This window comes from Lepisosteus platostomus, chromosome 10, assembly GCF_059453375.1.
Source record: "Lepisosteus platostomus isolate fLepPlt1 chromosome 10, fLepPlt1.hap1, whole genome shotgun sequence".
NCBI lineage: Eukaryota > Metazoa > Chordata > Actinopteri > Semionotiformes > Lepisosteidae > Lepisosteus > Lepisosteus platostomus.
In genome coordinates, this window is record NC_142620.1 from 6085001 (window position 1) to 6107516 (window position 22516).

At 36.7% G+C, this 22516-nt stretch overlaps 1 long non-coding RNA gene across 1 annotated transcript in view; it reads right to left on the minus strand.

The window, feature by feature from the left end:
* Positions 1 to 1018: 1018 nt before the first annotated feature.
* LOC148653112 (uncharacterized) overlaps positions 1019 to 22516 on the minus strand; it is a 93811-nt gene continuing 72313 nt past the window's right edge. The window contains exons 8-10 of the long non-coding RNA XR_015941603.1: positions 12692 to 12823; positions 6505 to 6678; positions 1019 to 2455 (exon numbers count right to left, since the gene is read on the minus strand). This is a non-coding gene — a long non-coding RNA (uncharacterized LOC148653112). The remainder of the gene's footprint in view (positions 2456 to 6504; positions 6679 to 12691; positions 12824 to 22516) is intronic.

Here is a 22516-nt window from a genome sequence, read left to right on the forward strand (position 1 = left end):
AGTTAGACAGTTCCATCGCTTTCAGATGGTTAACAGAGGTTAGAACCTCCTGTGTTATTATCTATCTCGCTTTCTAAGAAAGTGCTTTATGATCAATGTTTACGTTAAGGTTGTGTAAACGGTGCTATAGAGAATCTGGTAAACTTCCCAGTTTTTTTTTCTTTCTTTTTTTTTGTGTACAACTTCGAATGTATGAGATTTTATTTTTCTATTGATAATAAAAAGTATGAAAGCATAAAGATGGTAGATTTTAGTAATTTAATAGTGCTTTGATTACCAGTGTGCAAAATTTCAATAATGACTTTGTTGCCCATATCAGGAGAAACTTAATTACCTTTTCTATTAGTTTAAGACTTATTTATGGTTAGTTGTATCTTCAATATGAATTTTATGAACTTTACATTTAATTTTTTATGTAATGTTATTCTAATTAGACCACGCCTGAGAAAACAACATGTTTAAATATCATAGTGTCCCCTTACTATTCCTTTCTTGAATGAATATTATTTTGTTCATTATCTAGCCCAGAGTGTAGTTTGTGTCTGAATTAAATCAGACTTGTAATAATCCAACACATAGAAGATGAAGTCAAACAGTCAATTGAGTTTTACCTGTTTTCATCCACGTTGAACGTAAATGGATATGTTTTTGAAGTATACTTCTATACAAGATATCAGTGTCTAAATCTAAGGAAATTTGGATTTGACAAGGGAAAGTGAAATGTTTATATATCTGATGGTGAACGATGTCTTCATCAATAGAACTGGCCGATAAGTGAAAGTGTGCATGCAGGCTTGCCTTTCAGGGAAGAGGTCTAACTTGATTCCTTCAGCTCAGTAAAAGTAGGTTCCTGGAGAACTGCGAATAAGAAGAGAGACTTCAAAACACACATTGAGAACTTCTAGTGGGCTTTTGACTTCGATGCAGTTTAGAGGAAAATGTCTAAAGCACCCCCCACTGAAACAGCTTTATAGGTATGTTGCAGATTTTTCCCTTTGAGAAACAAAAAGACTCTCTTTGACCAATTGTGATCGGAGAAAGTTTATTAAATGTGTTTTCTATCTCAAAATGACAATCGAACGTGTTAAATCGCCTCTTTTAAAAAATAATGAGATTCCAGAGCCCTGACATTTAGATTAGCACAGTGGAAAAGCAAACTAGGGTATATCTTGATGTTGAGAGCTATTGCAAATTTCATGATCATCGCAGTTATGTTTAATGTCAGATGTACAACAGCTGTGCCTAGAATTTGTTTTTGTCAATCACATACATGTATCTCTTGATATTAGGATTTATTTTCTTTTGTCTCATTTTTCGTTTTAAGGTGAGGAACATGACTAATAAATTAACTGTAACTGTACAACAGTTACCCACTTACAAAATAAAGAGAATAATCTAATGGGTGCACTTCATTAATCCTTTTTATCTAATGTTTTATTTTTTTATTAGACGTTCAGGTAGACATTCTTCATTGTGATGCTTTGACCTCAAATGCACTTTGTTAGATTTAATTCTGCTCCCACATCTTTTCCAAGTATCTTTTTTTATCTACTTTTCAAGGTCAGAAATCACATATTTAAATATTGTACAAGTGCTTTTCATCTTAGGGAGTTTTGCTGAGAACTGCAAATGAGGTCATTTGAACTATGGTAGAAACCTAATTTATGCAGTGTAATTATTTTCAAGGGATAACAATATAGAACAGTCTTCTCTCAAGACTACATTAATCCAGTCCACTGCTGTAAATGATAATGGGCTCTAGTTTCGCACTTCATTACAGTTCGAGTACAAACTACACTTACAGGACCTCAGGACCAGAAATATGAGAAACATAGATGTAAGAAATTAAAGGCATTTTGTCATAGTATAGTACAATTTCAGTTGCTTGGCGTTTTCAAGTTGCTCTGGTCTAATGGAAATGTAAAGTCTGGGATCAGATCAAGAAAAAGGATTTTTTTATATAATTCTTCAAATTAGACATATTTTAAATACTTTAGATCCCTTAGACATCTTATCAAAATGCAATGCACAGCTACAGTACCAATGCACAGCTTTTATTCTTTTTATATTTTACATTTTTATACTATACTTTTTATACTAAATTCTTAACTGTCATTACTAAATCACTTTATTTCAAAATGAGAAATTAGGGAAAAGGCAGTATAATGAAAAGCAGATGCAAATTCTATCAATCTATAATCATTATAGTTTCTGAAGAAGATCACTTTATTAGCCATACACAATTTCTTGTATTAGGAACTTGTCTTTTCACATACCCCAACTTGCTCTCCATGAGACATACAGACAGGGAGAGAAGCTTGAGGTCAGAGTGCAGGGACAGCCATTATACAGCACCCCTGGAGCAGTTGGGGTTATTGGCCTTGCTCAGGGGCCCAACGGAGTAGGATTCCTCTGCCATGGGATTCAAACGGGCAACCTTCCAGCCACAGAGCCACTGCCCCGTGGAAAGACTAAATCATTTTTAAAATTTCCAAAGAGTGTTTGAAACATTTAGTTTGTTCCAAGTACAGCGTACTGTGAGATGAATCCTGTATTTAGGCAGACTTGTGCTTTTGATGAATTTAGCAATAACCCACCAAAAAAGTTTGGGCACCTACAGTATGTAGCAGTGGAATAAATTAGTCGAATGCTGTGGCCTGGGTTTAATCAATCATTTGTTACACTAATGGGGCTTTAGAAATCCAGTGCTCGATGGCAGGTTTTTGTTTGCCAGGGGCTGTACTGTGTTTGTAATTTACAACTGGCAGCCTGGTTGACATTTTGATTTAATCCAGACCTACATTACTGTAGAATTTTAAATTTGCTTTTTCGTATGCATAAAATAAGAAAAGAACTCAATTTCATGATGGATTTGGGGTTCTGGTGTAGAATCAGTCATTGCCACATGAGCTGTGCGCTGTAATCCCTGGACACATTTCAGAACTGAAGCTAGCTGCAATGTGTGCCTGTGCACTATGAAGCTTTTTAGAAAACTACACATCACGGTTGATCAAATTAGTGCTTTGCCTTTTCTTGCTAGATTACGTTTTTTTTTTTATCGCTTTTAAGTGAGAATGCTCCAAACTTTTTTACAAGAGCAAATACTATTTTTGTAATCTCTTGTGATTCCAACTCATCAGTGTAAGAAGAAATAGTTAAGAAAGGTTACCCACAGGAGAAGGCCCTTTTTCCTTCCTTCTTTGCTCAATAACTACAGTGCCTGCCATATTTTCTTGGTGGCCTCGGCCATGTGACGTAGTTCAGTTCACATTTCCCATCCAGCTACCAAAAGAGCCAGTGCTCTATTGATCCGAAGACCAGGCTTTTCCTGAGAGAAACAAAGGTACCGGCTTCGAGAACATGCTTGAGCATCTTGACCCCCACAGCCCCTCTGTGACACTTCAGTTAGTGATTAGAGGTGCCGTCATCTAAAAGCAAAGATAAAAGGGCATGTCTAATAGTCAAACAGGGCTAATCGCAAGTTCAGCACACCTACAGTAATTATAAAATCTTATAAGGGCACAAGAGCCTGCAAGGTCTGTAAGAATGTGTAAAAATCAGAGGGAAAGGTTAGAAGGCATGGTGTTATTTTGCCAGGAAACACCAGACCTTTCCTTTTTTGGGGGGGTTTACAAACTGGTTGCTGTTTTTTGGGGGGGTCCTTGGCCATTTGAAAGCCTTGAGTTTTAAAAGTAAGGAGAGAAGATTCTATCCCAGAGTCCTCATAGTTGATCCTGGACATCAGGTAAGCTTGAACCTTATTTGAACAAAACTCTGGTGCTGACATTTCACCTTGTATAACGTTTAACAGCAGCCATTAATCTAACCAACTCATTTTTCATCATGAGGGTGTCAAAAAAATCAAGACAAGCATCATACAGATCTGTTCTATTCCTTTAAAACTAATTTTCTGCAACAAACTTCTCACATCTTACATTTGAAATGTTTGCATTTCATATCACAATAAAAGTTTTTAAGGAGTCCAATGATAGACTTTTACATTAACAGAAAACCGTTTCTTGATTTATGACAGAAACAGCTTCATTACATATGTGTAATATTTTGAATGCTTCTCTCTTAATTGTTTTGTGGCTGGCATGTAACTGATCCTCTTTTTGCTTCTTGCAGACAAACCGAACACAATTGGATCGGTGCTCCACAATTCAAACTAATTATGAGTGTTAATGGAAATTGAGATTTTTTCATTTTTTTGCAATACAATACACTTTTTTGCTCTTTTTGGGGGCAGTATGTTTTCTTCATATCTTTTTTTTTGTTTTTTCAGAGAATGATTTGTATTCCTTTTTTCAGAGACTTTAAGATTTTCCTTTTTCGTTTTGAAGTGTCACTGTCGACAACACTGTGCTGTGCCCATACTGTACCTTCACGCTTAAGGTGTGAATCTGTGCTTGGCAGACACAGAACAACTGAATATAGTATTTTATCTCCAACCACTCTGAAAAAATCATATCTTTCAATGTGTCAATGTTGTGCCTGTTGCTCAGGATAGCCTGAGGTAGCAATGTAGAATATCTTGCTCTGTTACCTAATCAAAAATATTCTTTTCAGCACTTGTGTTGTCTGAAATACAGACTCATATCAGAAATAGCCATTTTTGTCACCAAAATGACAACGATACATGTTCACTGGTAGTCAGACCAATGGTGCTTTTCCCCCAACATCCCTCCTCATTAGTCGAGTCACAGAGAAGTGAACAAGTCCTGAATCTGTGCAGCTTTATGTGGTTTAGTAAGATATGTGCCAGTCCTGTACCTCTATATCTGAATTTTTTTTCAGGTAACAAAACTGAAATCTGCTTCAGTGAATTCCTGTTGTAAGCTATTACTCCATTTGGTGAAAGCTTAGGTATAATCGTGTTGCATGTATCTAGTGGCATTTCTTTTCTCAAAAATCTTGTACTGCATGTGCTCCAATTTTCAGCTTCATGGAAAACTTAATTTTCATCCTTGTAATTATAATAAATAACCACAGAGGTTGGCTGATGTGTTTCATTTCAAAAGTAGAGTCATACTGTAATTTATAGTTAATATTATTTTTAATCAGGACTTTGCTAAACTCTACATACATCTTAACCTGTGTGCTAGGGTTCATTCTCACACCTACAGTATGTAATGTACGGTATGCTTGTCACTTTAAATCCTTGCTTTGATGGCCAAGTGAAACGATCTGTAATTCTGATTATGTGGTTGAATGTGTGAAAAATTAATTTTAAGTTATGCAGTTTGCTTCATTTCATATCAGATTAATGAAAAGTCTCCCATAAGAATGAAACTGTCTCTGCTCACTGCTAAACCAGTAATTCTTTATGGAATTACAAGCCAAAATTAGTTTCACCTCTATAATAAGCTTATTTACTGAGACCAGATTCATGGGTGATTGCGTCTCCTTTGCTTTCCATAGTTTGTAATCTGCAGAAGAGCCCTGTATCTCTTTCTGTTCTGTTGCATTACAGATCTCATTAGATGTGGGGGATAACCTTGTTTTCTTTCCTGTTGTTAGGCAAATTTTTATTTCTTTAGCTCCAGGCACAAACCTGGACTAATTACAGTATGAAATTTAAAAATAAAGTTCATATTATATTCCTTTTAATGTGTATGCGTGTAATGAACACATTTTTCAAACGGTCTCTTTTAAAAAAGTCATTTTCCTCAGTTGGATTCAGAATGTTTGTGAAATTCATTTTAAAAGCTGGAACTGCAGTGGCCTTAAATGGCTGCAGACTTGTTCCTGTTTTAGATTACCTTAACACAGGACTTAACGAAAAAGGATTTCAGTCTGAGGTACAGCCTTGCTCCAAACTGTGATTAGACCATCGCCTGTGCCAAAACATGTAGATATGGGATTGTTTTGAAGATCTGAGTTTTACAGATGCCAGGCCTTTTCCTTTATAAAATGCCAGTTACCAATCTTCGAAGTTGATCAGGTAAAATAAATGGTTTGTGTTTGTGTTTGTGTGTGAAATGGATGTAAAGACGTCATATTCTGTTTTGGCTCCTTCTTGGTTAAAAAGATTTGTCATTGGGGTCCCGTACTGTAATTGGACTGAGAGCAAGTTGTGTTGAAACGTTTCATCTATGATTGCTCCACTCTCCTGAAACAACTCTGTAAGGTTGTGGGTGCCGCAGTCATGGTGACAATACATGATACTTCTTCTGTCCCCTAGAGGCAGTGACTGAGCTCTGTTTATTCACTGACAAAAATAATGCCACATTAAATGTAAACCTAGCATTATGATGCTTTTTGGTTTGCCTTGCTGGCTTCCCTCTGAACTGGGTCTAGTCCTTGTTATTCTGTAACCCATCTGCTCATGCTCCAGAGTAAAGAAACAAAAACATTTGTGCTGCTGGGTACTGGCACCAGGAATCCCTCTGCAACCACGTTAAAAAATGTAACTGATTCTTGCTTAGCAATTTACGTTTGTGGCAATATAAGACCGAAAAAGAAGTGGAGTGTGACATTCCCTGCATGAACTTTGACACTCACGAGAGGGGAAAACCATCTAATCCTTGTGGTGAGTGAAGCAGGAAATCCATTGAAGATCAAGACATCAAGCATAATTCTGTGATCTTGCATGCAGTCCCAGAGACCTGAGTGTTCTGTTCTATTCTGTTCAGGGTGAATAGTGGTGCTTCCCAAAAATGTGATCCTCTTCAGTCTCTAAGTAAAAGGAAAAGGATTTAGTTAACTCCTAAGTCTTGGTGCTGTTCCTTCCTGGGGTGTTTGTGCCAAGAACTCAAAGCGGATGAAACAATCTCAAGTGGGGAAACTGTGAGCTTCTAAAATCCTTTTATATTTCCTATGAGCTGCAGCTATCTCTGCTACCAGAACAAAGTTAATTAGCTTGTCAGAAAGTTCTCACCCGAGCAGATTTTTTTTTATTCCACAGTACAGGCATGACTGGCTCTGTTTCTGCAAGTTTTGCTGAAACCAGGGGGGGTTGGGGGACTGCATTAAACCACAACATATAGCAAATAAAATAATGGGCCAAACCTTTTGAAACGCACTACGAATAATGAACAAAGTGCTTACTAGGATGTTTTACTAAAAAGAAAATGTGTTGACCTGAGATACACCAGTTAAGCAAATATCTTAAGATGATGTCACGTTTCTAGCAGACAAGTACTTACAAGTGATGGATTGCTGAGTTTGCCAGGTTTCTACTTGTCAGCGTTATAGCCAAAATGTCATGATCAGGTGGCAGTTGTAATAGTTATCACAAAGTTTCGCTTTCAATAAAACATCTGATTTCTAACTTTAAGATCAATAAACTTTAACTGGCTGGCGAGTCCGGGCTATTGGAATGTAGTTTCTCTTCATCACGGTATTAAATTTAATTAAAAAAACAGGAAAAAGATAATACTGATAGTATTATCATAGTACTGATAATACTACAATTCAAATGTTGTATCTTTGCACTGGAAGATAAAGCCATCTCATATAATGAAAGGGATTAAGGAAAACATATCTTACAAATACCTTTCTAAAAAGAAGCAACACAGAAACAAAACAACATCTATTTGTATCCAGATTAGGCTTTGTGTGGGTCCTATTAAACTTTATTTCATGTTACAAACTAATAATTACAAATTGGGAGGGAATTCCAGAGGTTCTTCCTTTAATTAAAAGTGCACAATTACGTTTTTTTCCAAAATGCATTCTTCAATTTGATATACTGCTATCACATTATTTCAGCTCTATGGAAAACTGTGGTGGCTGGTGAGTGCCCTTCCTTTCAAGGGACTGCACCTGGTTGTCTAATAAACCTGAGCACTGCAGTACCCCAGGGGTACAAAATGGAGTCAACAGATGATGTCATTTATATGTTGCCATTTGTGTTGTGGGCTGTGAGTCTCTCACTGTTGTTTCTGAATAATTAGCACAGGGAGATGCTGCTTTGCATATACTGTATGCAGCAATACAGTATTGCTGATATTTAAAAACCATTAGATTGTCTCCAACGCTGACGAATTACGGTCTACTCCCACGTAAAGAACATCATGCAATTAGGATATTTTATAAGCAGTGGGAATAATATTGTTTTTGCTCCAGATTGAGCTGAGAAATACTGTAATAGGCAGAAAAGCAAAAGTGAAAGAGGAAGGAAGAAAGAAAACATTCAATCTCCTCTTTAGAAAGTTCCTTTAATAATACTGACAGTCAGAGAACATGTGAGCTGGGCCGTCTACTCTTTGCAGAGTCGTTCAGGGCTATGATAGCCTAAACTTCTGAACTGTGAGGTCTACAGTACCTGTACAGATTAATCTAGATGGCTGGTCACCTCTGTACAGGACTAGAATAGTTACTGTATGTATATCGTTACTGCAATATACATTTATTGTAACTACCATATGTTATACATTGCCTGATTCCAGTGTTACTGAAGATGATTCTGACAATAATTGCATTTTTGCTTTCTTATGTTTGGTATCAAAGGCGTAAACTCTTTTTGTGATAATGAGTAAGATAATCAGTAGATGTAAAGTGAAGCAGATACAGTAAGTAAATACTCATCTTACATAAAACAATGATGCTGCGTCACCTATGCTGTGGAAATCTTATAGGTCTTCAGACTGAATGTCTTTGACCTCTATGGCTTCTTGTCTAATAATATGATGGGAGTGACAGTAACTCTGACATTTTACCACTAAATTCAGATCAGCGACAATGACACTGATGCTTCAGTGGAGTTTAATGTCGCCAGTTGTTTGCAAAACGCCATTAGAATTTCTTCATCTTTGTTATTTCTGACAAGACAAGTAGTACAGTAAATCTATACTATAGGTTCAACAGGGATACTGGTCAATATTTGCATGACTAAGGTTACTCACATTTCTGCAGGATTAATCTTAGCTATTAATTTTATATTACGTGTTTTAGCTGCTTTGCTTTTGTTTTGTTTTTTTATTGCTTTATGTGCTTGGTTATTGCTTCCACAAAATGGAGACTTCGTAAGACACTGAAATAGAACATCTGGACACCCATAGTGAGTCAGAGAAAACAAAGAATGCTGTTAAATGGGAAATGAAGATAAGGACTGTAGAGGGTTTTTTTTTAAAGGTAGACGAATGAAGTAACAGAAATTTCCTCGGGAAGACAGCCGTCATTGTAAAAGATAAGGTACTGCACTGTAGTCGACTGAGATGCAGCACCTTTTTTTTAAGTCAGGCTTTATATATACAGTATATATCGAGGGAGATGTTTCTACTTCTGAGTAACAACAGTGAGGGTGAAAGATTTAATTTAGTTGATAAAAAAAAAAATTAGCGTCTGGGCATTCTGATGAAATCAACCAGAGGAAAAAGCGGGATCCTTCTTGGTTAAGGTCATCTTGATACACACGCTCCTGTGTAGGTCATTATCTCTGTCTCCCAGCCCTCCACCAGGAATCCCACCCAATCGTTCGCGACACGGCCTGCTCCTGAGCTCCCTGCACCGGAGAGGCACAAAGACAGCGTGGAGTGGGGGGCACAGGGAGGACGGAGACTGAGCTGCACTGTCGCTTCCGCGCTACAGGAAGAATTTTCATCGCTTTTTGGCATACCACCACTCCGCTTGCAGAATATTAAGCAGCAATGGAAACAGTTTGATATATTCTGTTGCCTTTCCCAGATATAACCACTAAAATTCAATTGCTTTTTAATTGATGAAGATAATTTCATTTTTAATTATAGAAAGACCCATTACGCTGCACTTTTCAAGCCAGCTAGGAAATTGGTATTATGAATCATTTTGGCCTCTTTCCCATGTTTTTGTGAACCACAGTCTTATTTCCCTTTTTTTTTTGTATTATTTATTTGCTGCAGAATGCATCTGCAAGAGTGACTGTACCTTACCATACTCTAAATATTCATTTTAAATTCCATTTCCAGTATAGACGTTCCGCTACATTCTCCAAAAAGCACCAGTGGCTGGCAGCACCCATCCATCTTCAAATAGGAGGCTGTGATACAAAACATTCCAAGTTGTTTTTCAAATGGATTGATGGTTATGGGGAGGGGATACACTAGATATGGGATAATTGATACTGATTAAGAAGAATTGCAAACCATTTTGCGGTTATGAATTGCACACCATAGCAATAATGTCCCAGGATTGGAATTCCTTCATTTTGGACTTGAGATCTGTGCACAAGGAAATTATGCTTATTTAATATCTATTAAACCTGGCTGGCTGGTTGAAAATTAAGTAGAAGACAGAAAATGAGTGTGTGGCATGAGTTTTCTTTGGGGGGGGTCTCAAGAATGGCAGTAGCAACTAGAAAAATAAGCTTCAGGGAGCAGCTTCATTGTTGCAGGGTGATATACAGTGGACAAAAGAAAGTCTTTGGAGACAAAAAACACAGTAACATGAAAGGCAAAAGACTTCAGTAACTGTAACTGTGATGCATAATGGTACACAAATGTACAGTGCATTTCAGATAAAATACCAGTTAGCTTACCGGGCTAACGCTGTAATGTTATGACATTTTCATAAGACCTTTTATCTGATATCCAGTTCTTGCATTCTATACAGTTTTTACATATTTCACACTTTTGACTTCCCTCCTGAGTGGAACCTGAGCAGTGGGTGGTGCCTGTACTAACGCCATTTCACCTGATCATCTTTTCATCTGATCATCTTGGAATAAAAGGCAGCATCATTAATAATGGACATGGAATCGAAACGATAACGTCACACCCTGACGAGCTATGAAAAGATATACTTGGAGGGCTAAGTATCTGCAATCAAATAATTGTAATTTAAAGGCTTCAATTTCTGCTTAAAATACTGCACAACAGGGTTTGTGTTTTCTTCATTAATGCATTAGAAACTCAATCATTTATTTGTGAATCATTTTGCCCTGTCTTGGCTTTTTCTCTACATTTCTTAATTCGTTCCCGAAAAGGGTGGACTGCCTCAACTGCAGAATCTCTTTTGGAATAATTACTTTAATTAAGATGGGGATAATATCTGTGTCATCGTAGTGCAACTGTACAAGCAATGGTATCTGGAATTGGAATTGGTATCAAAGCCATCTCTCACTCCAGTGACATCACTGCAAGTGTCCAGGACATTGCACTTTGTTTTTCTTTTGGTTATCAGGTCAGTAACTATTTAAACCTACCTGCTAATCCCTATCTTAAAAGCAGTTGATTTCTTGCCCCTCATACCTATGTGGATTTAGAAAGCATGTTGATAGAAATGCTACTCTGGGGTTTCTTGCAGAGGTATCTGGCAAGAGGTTGCATTAGAAGAGGGATATTCAATTTTCACCTACTGTACTTTCATTTATAATACAGCCTGACTAGAAAGGTTAAATGAAGAATCTTCTAAAAGGACTTTGGTCATTGCGTCATTAATAGCTAACTCTGTGAAAGCACTCACTTTTCTGAAGGCAGGACATTCGCAAGGATTAAAAAGATCCTAACTCATTCTGCTTATTGAATCTCTAAAGAAGTTATAAATCATCAGGGGGATCAATAGACCAGTGTTATTCTGGAGAGAAACAGCAGTATTGTCTGATAATTCAGTAAGTACACATGGCACCTTATCACTGTGATCCTCAGAAGATTAATTACTGTAAGGCCTTCTTCACTATTTAATTATTATCTTAACTCATTACCCGAATTGTCTCTACTCATCGCAGAAGTAATCATCAGTTTGTGTGTTACAATTGATGAAAACTTGTGCTAGGGATTCACTGTCAGTGTTGTTTGTTTTCTAACAGGGTTTAGAACAGTTAATTATAGTTCTTTTTTCCCAGTCTTAGAAGTTAGTCAGCCAAACAGACACAATCAACATATTTGTTATATATCTTTGATTTGTGCATTTTGAATAGGCCAGCGACTATTATGGGTGTTGGGCGATGGCGTTAATGCAATTTCTGAAACAAAAAAATGAGTGATCAAAACATTAGTATCAAATTATATTGGCAAAACATTGTCTTCCATTTTTATGGTTATTAAAAAATGGAGAAAGCAGATTGAGAATAAAGTCAATGTTACTCTCATGACACAAAATACACAGGTTTTCTGCATGTTCTTAAACCGGAGCCGTTTGTCGATATACAGTTCAGAAGCCCTTTCCACAGCAATTACGTGAGTGAGAAAACATATTGTGCCAGTGCTATGGTTAAGTTACCATGGTTTCCAAAAGGAAGTGCGTCTTTTCTTTTCATCTGTTGAAATGATCTGATAAACACTTAATCGCTGGGCCATTTTCTTTCCAACACAGCCTTCCTTTTCTAAATGCCTTGTACCTCCATTTTCATATTGGAGGCAGAAAAAAATAATCCCCGATTCAAATGGGTAAACAGACAGACAATAGTCACCTGGAACAATGACGGATATTTTAGAAAGTATTGAAATTGTGCAAACAAATTCAAACCAGAATTGCTTTTCTAAATCTTGACTTGAGCATGTAGAAGACAATCAGTACACAACACAGGCACATTCAATACTTTAAATCACTGTTAAAAATCGACGAGCTGGAGCCACATCCCAATATGAATCCTCATTAATAATACAAAATAATGTCATTTATATTATAATGAAAGGTGAAGGTATAGTTTAATTAAAGTAATGTATGGATATGTATTATATAAAATGATGGGGAAAAAGAGCTGTATTTGTTACATGCCATTTACAGTATATACATTTTGAGAAAACAGGATCATATCTATGGTGCATACCTAGTATAGAAATTCTGATTAATATCTCTGGAAAATGACTTGATTTCCAAATTGAAGTATTGAAGTATTGATGTGATTCCAATATACAATTTGTGAGCCTTCATTTCTTCCAGCACTCTGAAGTTGGTGTCTCTGTGGATGAGAGATTTTTCAAATGTAAATTGGTAGGAAGTGGTGCTTTGAGTTTCTTTTTCCTTCACACAAATCTGATACATTTTTAAAGGTCAACATTCATAAATGTTTGTTTTGTAAAGGTTTATTAACTGCTTGATTTCATAATTGATTTTTTTAGTTCTATATCCCGTTAGCATTGCTGTGCTGCCAGCGATTCATTCCTTATGACTAATTAATTTTGATTGTTAAATAAATATTTTTGATTGTTTAATGATCAATTATTAATTTGAGATAGTGCAATATGTAAAAGCAAAATCAAAATGAGACTTTGTGTCAGTTGTTTATTTTAATCAAAATTCTTAAGACATATTTAAAGACCACTAACCTGCCAGGGTACCTTTGGAAGGAAAGAATACATTGATCACAATTCTGGAACTCTTATTGGAACTAGTCATGGTTGAAAATCACCTTAAATGTTGAAAGGCCCTGAGGGTGGTCACATTTTATTCAGTTCACATTGATAAAAAATGGGATCTTATTGCTTTTAGAGAATTTAAACCTATTCCTATTCTGGTTTTACTTCTGCTCTTTCTGATGTGACCGTAATCAGCCGATCATTCCCCTGGATTGATCTCCTTAAACCATCTCAGAGGACTGTAAGCTGATAGGCCATTTTTGGCCAGAGTTTTTGTTGTTGTTGTGTAAACAGAAAATGGTTCTCATGTCATTGCTCATTGAAAATCTTTCTTTCCTCTTTTTTGAAGGCCAGATTCACAGTTCCTTGAGATTTCCTAGTGGTGGGACTTTCCTTTCCAGACAGACCTTTGAAGAAGGGAAAACACCACACTCAGAAACCACCCGATTAAGAGACAGGAACATCCTGTTAGGTCTCATAGCACATATAAACAAGGTTTGGCTCCCCCTTTCCGGCTAAATAGAAATCCATGCTTCATTCTGCCTTTTCTTTTTCACTTTATTTCATGGATGTTGAGCCTCTATCTCTTCTGAATGCCTAAACACAAGACAACCACAACCCTTCATGTCCATAAGTTGCTGTATTTCCTCCAACAGAGCAATGCGGGTGGCCAACCCAGGGATGGATGTGTTAATTTAATGAAGAATTCAGTGTGTGAGATGGAAAGTGATTAATAAAACTCTGGCATCATTGTCCTTCTTCCTGCAGGAGCTCCTCACTCTCAATTTGTGAAGCAGACAGCACAATTGAACATTTAATATCTTTAATCAAAAAGCCGAGATAAAGCCCAAAGGATCTCACTGTCTGCTAACACAGCCCACAGACATACTTGAACTTTCTCCTGCAATGCCGAAGGGAATTTATGTTCTTTTTCTATGTTTCTTTTTTTTTTTAACTTAAACTGCTTCCCAATTTGCTACCAATGTGCACAAAATCCAAATCAGTTCCAGTGTTGTTCTGATTAGTTTCATTAGGAATTCATTTTTTCCATACCTTAAGAAAAAAATATACTGTATATTTTCCTGGCCAAAAGTACTTGAATCAAAAGCTCAGATTGCTATATACTGTACCTGGCTAGAATACAATGTTCTTTATATAGTTTAGCTATATAAAAAACAACAATCACTGCCATTATTCATGTTTTATTTATTTTTAATAAAATAAAATATTGGACCTGTCCTATAGTTCTTCTGATATCAATGTTAATGGCACAGTATGACACCTTCCACGAATTTAGAGAGAAGTCAAGAGTTTTTAGATTTACAGTTGCATCATGTGGTCTGTAACTTGTCTGTTATCTTTTATTCCGAAAAGTCCACAAATGCTTCTCAGTTACATACATGATTCACTCAGGGTAATCTGCTGTAGTTTTGTTTAACAAAAACAAAGCCACACATACTGTACCAAAGAAGAATGATTTCTTGCTGGTCTACAAATGATGATTTCTCTTGTGGTCCAAAAAAGATCTTGAATTCAGTATAATCTGAGATATTATATTCATGCTTGGAAAGGAGTACAGAATATATTTATAGAATATATATATAATATGTCACTGCTTTCTAAAAAAGCAGTGTCTTGTGTTTATCTTTGAAAACTATTTACGTCTTAAGCACAGTGCCTGTGAAATTGAATCAAACCCGCTGTGCTCTGCCAAACCCAGGAGACTCACAGGAAGGTTATTTTTTAATTCAATTTTGTATGTAAATATTTCATTCAATGTGTTTCCTTTTAGCGTCTAGCGAGAATACCGAGATCACTGGATCAATGTTGTAATAGCAGCTCCTGTATGTTCACATTTACATAAACAAAAATGCAACTAATAAACGTGTTGGGTTTTCTTAAAAAATGGATCTATAAACAGGCCTGACATATCTCATCTTATCTTACATTCAAATCTGGTGGATGGTTCATCACATACTACAGAAAGAGAGTTGCAAAAAAAGTCTGTCAACACAGCTTCTGAGACAAGTGTGTTAAATATTATTTATCCTCATTCAATAATTTTGTTTTCTTTTATCAGGAATTAATTAATTTTGGGCTTTTTGGATGTTTTCGAACGAATGTCTAAATCAATTGAATTTGCAAGAATACTTTATTCATCAGTTTATTCAAATCATAAGTATGCATCAAAATGTCAAGGTTGAATTTAAAAAAAGAGTCTATTATAGACTGTTTCCCACATGTTCAACAGAATCTCTTACTGTAGGTTTTTCTAGCAGAAGTTTAATTGGCCAAATAGTCATCTTAGAAAGAAACATTTTTAAAAAACATCATGTTTCATGAAAAATTAAGGATAGAAAAAAAGGCTTTGGGTATTTCTGGATCACATGTGAACTAGATGGTGGCGTTACAATAAGTTTAAAATCAAAAGGTTATTGAAAGTAAAAGTTACCCTACATTATGGGTTCAGAATAAAATATCAGTGTTAATCTCATTTGATTGCTTAATCCCAAGTGATTATATTGGATCTCTGGTCCTCCATTTCATAACTGATTTAAACTTATTTCAAGGAAATAGTCAGTTTTTGCTTATTTAATGTTTTTATTCATTTTAGGGTGAATATATCTGTCATAAGGTGTTCTAAATCCCTGCTTTATTCATGTATATGCTTAGGAAGACATAATAAAAACCCAAACATTAATAATTTTGAAGTCTTGATCTACAACTTTATAAACCAGTCTATTTGAGAAGGATTTACATTGATTCTAAGTCCCAAATTGAATTTGGGATGCAATCTGTTCACAGATATAATACTGAATCTGAACTGCATACCAGCTCCTACCGACATTAAAAAAACTAAATGTAAACGTGAATACAGACAATGTTCCATAAACACCAGAGGTGTAGGTCTAGGGTTAATACAGAGCTGGGGAAGATTACACATACCCCCCACCAAGAGCTACTGACCAGCATCAGAAAATGCTCTGGCTGCCAAAGGGATGAATGCATTTCCATTTAGTAAATGGCCTGCATTTCTGTTCACTTTACTTCAAAGAAAGCATTCACTGATTTCATTCAAAAGACGCCGACTCCAACCACGTGCACAGTAATTCTTTCCATTTGGCTTTGTGGGTAGCTTTAATATGAACCCTCTCTAATGTGAAAAGACTCCAGGTATTCAGCATATAATTGGATGCAAGTTACTGTTGTGTCATCATGAGCCATTTTGCCATTTGGTTCTTCCATCCATCCATTTTCTAACTGCTTTATCCAATACAGGGCTGTGGGGAGCCGGAGCCTTCCCCAGCAAGCAGTGGGCGCAAGGTGGGGCACGCCCTTGACGGGATGCCAATCCATCACAGTGCACAGACATACCGGGGCCAATTTTCCCAGAACCCAATTAGCCTTTATTTACTGTATGTTTATTCGGAATGAGGGGGAGGAAACCGGAGCCCCCAGAGGAAAACCACGTGAACAAATAAACTCCTAACAGATACTGGAGCACCCCAGGAATTGAACCCAGGGTCCCAGTGCTGTGGGGCAGCAGTGCTGACCACTGACCACCCTGCCACCCACCAGTTGGTTCAGATGTGGCCAATCGGAGGAGGTAGGCTGTGCACAGGCTTCATAAATTTGGAACACTGGAAGCCAATATTGAAAAGAACATTTTAGGCATACGTTAATTTTGAAGTACGTTTTTTTCCATTTCTATCTATGTCTCTATTTGTTAGTTCTTTGGCAGACATGTTTATCCAAAACAAATTACATCCCCAACTGATGTAAAGTACTTGGGCTCATGGGCACATCAGCAGTACCCAGCCTGGAACTTGGACCCACATCCTTGCCAGTAGGAGCCCAGAGCTCCACACGGATCCCACTGCTGCTGGTCTCTCTCACCCTCACCGGCCACTGAGGGCCATCGATGCCACACCCAAACTAACACTGTAGCCTTTATGTGTAATCTCTCCTTATATTTATTTGTTTGATAGTTAATAAAGGTTTAAGGTTTGTTTTTTAGAGTGAAAGACATGAGTTGACAACAACAACAATAATAATAATAATTAGTAGTAGTAGTGTTATTTCATAATATTAAAGTATTGTAGATGCTAATAGCAAATTCATAAATATACACTAAAAACAAGATGACCTTTTTATTTAAAGATTCATGCACAACTGGCAATCTTTCCCAAAGGCACTGACACAGTACATCTTCAAGACTGACCAGTAATGATTAAAAGAGATGCCAAGGCATAAGCATTTTGAAATTGTAATCAGCTCTTTATTTAACACAGCTGCTCCATTGAAGCTTTTTTTAAAGAACACAATTAGATCTGTTTTCTTGCACAATATAACTCTCTTGAGCTGCTGTTAAAAGAGGCCTGTGCCTGAAATTAGGTCTGCTGGGTCTCTGTATTTTATAGAGACTTCGTCAGGCCAAACAAGTGCTTCTAAATCTGCTTCTAGCTCCGTCCCCGTCTCCACTGTGTCTTGAAAAGAAAGTTAAAAGGCCATCTCTCCAGCGCTGCAAAAGGACCAAAATAACAATCCGGCTCAATGTCAAATCCAACAGTTAAAGTGACAAGCCACTTTCAGCACTTAGCCCAGAACCTAGAAATAACACCGATAAAATACGACTACCTCTCCTTTTCAACTGGCACTTGGCAGAATGACAGATAGCCCAGATAAATCGGCTGTTCAGAAAATACTTGCTACTATTTAACTTGCACATCGTTCGATCTGAAGCTCCTAAAACAACCTGTTTTAATAACGAAAAAGTATTCTGTTTTTCTTCTTCACATGAAGCGCTATCCGTTTCCACTTCATTCAGTTCAAGTTAGATCTGGAGCCCACGGCCTGTGGTTCGAACGTTCACTGCCATGCCTTGCCCTACAGCAGGCCAGGGGCCAGGTCTGGGTTTCTTAAAAAAAAACCAATAACGTTTCCATCCTCTTTAATGGAACGGACCATTGAAATAAAGATGCGCAAATAGACACCAATGTATGTTTAATTTAATGGTGCGTCATGCATTATTTGTTAAAAACCATCTTTAAAGAGCTGTATTTTTCTTAGATGTTTTCCAGGAATATGAGATTCCTTAGATGGCGTACCGAATGCAGGAAAGCAAATATTTGAACCTTTGACTGTTTCTTAGGAATTTTCCTAGTATTCACAGGAAAGCCTTCTGTGGTCTATTTTGTGTTAATGTAGCGAAATAAGACTATTTTTTAAAATATACATTTCACACTGTTTTCTATAGCCTTAATTGTGGATGTGACTGCAGAGGCTCATGATCGCAAGGTGAGATAAACAAGCTTCCAGGCATTGCCCATGGAACAGTCCTTGATATAGTGTGATCCCGAGGACTCTGAGACCAGGCTCAACTTCCCATTGATTTCTCTGACAGATATCGCCAAGCCTGCTGCAGCCAGAGGCCAACAGCCTGTGCAGGGATTTCAGATAAAAAGGATCAGCACTCCTTCACTGAGAGGTGCAAAGAAATGACTTACTTCCAAACCAGCATGCCAGTGGCAATGTTTTCTAATTACAGTTTGCGTCCTTGTGTTTTTTTTTTTTTAAAGAGTTGACGTGACAGTAGTTTAACTGAAAATAATAACATATCTGAACCAGCAAGTCTCTGGTTGGTAGGGTTTACTGGGAAGCCTGGCTGAAGCAAGAGTAAGGCGATTGCCTATTAGCATTTAAATAGTAACCATATCATTATTATATTATAAAAGGTGACAAAGAGAACCTACAGTACATGCAGTAAACCTTATTGCATGTTATTGTTGATCTGTTTCACATTCAGCTGCGCAGTTCATGTGAAGGCAGCTGTGGATACTGCAAGACACGTCATCTCCATCACAGTAGTGAACGTGCCTGTTCACACCTGTAATTCACATCTGCCACCTAGTGGTATTTATTCTGCTGTGAACAATGTGCTGCACAAGGGAGTCAGATCCATTTCACAGAATCCCAGAACAGTGAACACACCCTGGCAACAGTAGTTGCATTTCAAGGTGGGTTCATGTGTCTTTACAGCCTTGGAATGGAATACAGAGAGAGTCATAAGTCATTGCAGAACAGTATGCAACCAGAAAAAAATCAAATTGTTGTGAAATTACAAACAGTCTCTAGTGATTGTAAGTGATAAGAAACAATCCTATTTGTACACTGCCATGCCAATAAATGTAGAAAGCTTACCCTTTATCTTTTGCTAACAGTTTGAAAGTTGTAATGTTTAATTGTTTGATAGGGTTCTATGAAACAGTTGTTTCCCATTCAGTATTGATCTGTATAATCTGTTTGCAGAATACATTGTGAAGAAAAGTAGCTCAGATTTGTTCAAAATATATGTTCTGTTAAACGCTGAACATTCTGTAATTTCATATTAGTCCCTCTTTGTGCTAAAGACAGTAAGAGGGTTCATACCTGTTCTATGTACAGTAAACTTCCAGAATATCAGATGAATTTACGGTAATAATATGAAACATAGCAGAGCAGACATTTTGTTTCTTTTGATCATCCTTCAGATAATAACCTTGCTGGACTGAGCAGAGACTGCAGAGATAAATCTGAATTTAAGCACAATGACAGTCTTCCAGTCACAAGAGTACTGATTGGTCTTGTTCCTGACAACTGAGGTGTTTAAACATGCCAGCATTTCGACATTAAATCAGAAATGCATATTGTAAACAGCAGGCAATATACAGAATGTATGGGAAATGTATATATTTCTGTGAAGTGAAAATTTTCATAAACATGACAGGACTTAAAAATCGATGTTAATAAAATTAAGGATTATTTCTGATATTTTAAGTAATATAAAGCACTTTTCTTATCTTCTGTAAAACTAGGGCATACCGGTTACTTTGTTTGAATTTCCTTGATAAAAGTATGAGCTCAAAGATAGAATAGCCTCAGCTTTCCTAGCTTTGCAGTTTTTATTTAGTTATGTACCTAGTGCATAGCGTGTTGCGAATCATGAATTCTTTAACAAAGAAACTGTATGATCGGGCTGTGTTTCATCTCTACTGATCTATTTTTTTGTATTCTAACCAAATAACCCAACTCGCAGAATTATAAACACACCATTCCCTTACTGTGGGAAATCAATGGAGCTGGGTAGCTTTAGGTCATGCTCAGCTCACATAAGCAATATCCAAAGTAAAATATGTTTCATCTGAGCTCCAAACAGCCACTTTGTTCTTTATGAGACAAATTGGTTTTGCCACAGAAACTTGCATCAAAGGAGGCCTTTGAATGTCGGCAGCATCATCAATTCAGTGGGCTGCTTTTATGATTCCGATAAGTTAACTAGAAGACGAGACGGAAATTACATAAAATAAAGTCATACTATACGGCAAGGTACATATTTAATCTCGCCTAATTTAAATGATGAAAATTGAAAAAAAAAACTAAGCAAACAAAAATATGTGGTCTTTTCGGAGAAACGACACCTTGAGCTAATAGAGAAGGCTTGCCCTCAGAGGGCATTTTATTTTATTTTTAAATAAAAAATACCTGAATACTTTACTACTGGAGAATGACAATGACAACAGAGATGTCATTGATATTTACTATAGCTAAATAGGGGCTCTTTGTTTTGATTCTGGTATTAGTTTTATTTATCCAGGGTTTTGTTTTAAGCTAGGGCCAGTTCATGAGAAAAATAAATATGCCTGTCATCTAAGCAGAGCAAGTCACCATTTCTGAACTTTAGAGCAGCTGTGAGTTGTATTAGGACTCTTACAGTACATTAGGAATAAAACAAACATCTACACATTTTTAGAGCAAAGACAAAGCAAGATGAGTACATAAAACTGACAAAACTCTTATCTCTGCTTCTTTCCTCACTGTACAGTAGGATGTAACATTCTAGACAAGGTGGAAGAGTCAGCTGAGCTAGCATGGGTCTTGTCCAATTTATACACAGCACCACAGTTTCGCAATGCTTCAGATCTGAAGTCATTTTGCACTTGAATAGTTTAAAAGGACCAATTTACACAAAACAAACTGACACAGAACTAGGGCTGCAATTATCCTGATTTGACAAACAGGATTATATTTCATATAAAACTGCAGATTGGCGCCAGGACTCTTACATGATTTAGAAACAAAACATCCCCAGTGATCTCAGTTCAGCAAAAAGATCTACATGTTTCATTACTGACAAGAAGGCGTGTCAGGTTTTGTATTCAGTGTGCTTTAGTCCAAAAAGGCTGAAAGCCCGGTGGTAGTTTAAGAGCTTTCAATGTTACAATGCATCCCAAGTCCATTAATCAAAGGTTCTTAGGTTCAATGTGAGTCAATACAGAAGTCTCTGGAGGAACTGTGCTTTGGTTTACTCTGCACTGTCTATAAACTCTTTATTATAAGATCGTCAGAGTGCATTGGGTCATCTGCTCAGGGCTGGCCCTATCTGCCTTTGTACTGCTGCTTAGGTTGGGCAATCAGCTGCAAAGCAATTTGCACATTTTGCAGCAAGCATCAACAGGACACCTCTTATAACAGAACTGCTGATTCCCATGTGATATAAACACTACACGCTCAGATTAAGTATATTCTAACAAACAAGTGCTGATGCATTGTTAAGATTTGTACAGTAGTACTGAAGTAAAACTACATGTTAGTGACCACGTGGATTAAGCTTAGCTGCGTACCCCAAGGCATACTGTACAGCCACAACCCAATGCTTTTTATTATCAACTAAAGCTCTTCTAAAAACAGAGCAAGTTTTAATCCATTCAGAACCCCTTCTATTGTCTACTGTTTTCACTATTACATTAATTAAACCCATTAAAAGTTCTAATGTTTAATCATATTTATTGCTTGCTGTTAACCCATATGGAAGATGAAGCATTATTAAAAGGCAAATATGATCAAATTCTGAGACAATTAGCAGAATCATTTTTAATTCTGCTTCCTTGACTGTTTGAAAGAGGAAATTTAAAACTTGACAGGCAATCTGCAGATAAAAAATAGAATTTTAATGACTCCTATCACTCAGTGTCATCACTAAGGGTTGTGTGAGGTGCTCTTTGGGTTTTCATCATTTATGTCTGGCAAGAATAATACGTTCAGCAAATTTTAATCTTTTCAAATATGGATATTTATAGTGAAACTAATTTCAATGAAATTAACCATTTATCAGGAAGAATATTTAAAAAAACACAAAGGTTTCAGAGGTTCTATAAAATCAGATGTAATTTCATTTAAAATATAAAAAATAATTGAAATAAATTACTAATATTACAGTATAATAGCCTTTACACTGTATTATATAGCAGCTTTTCTGT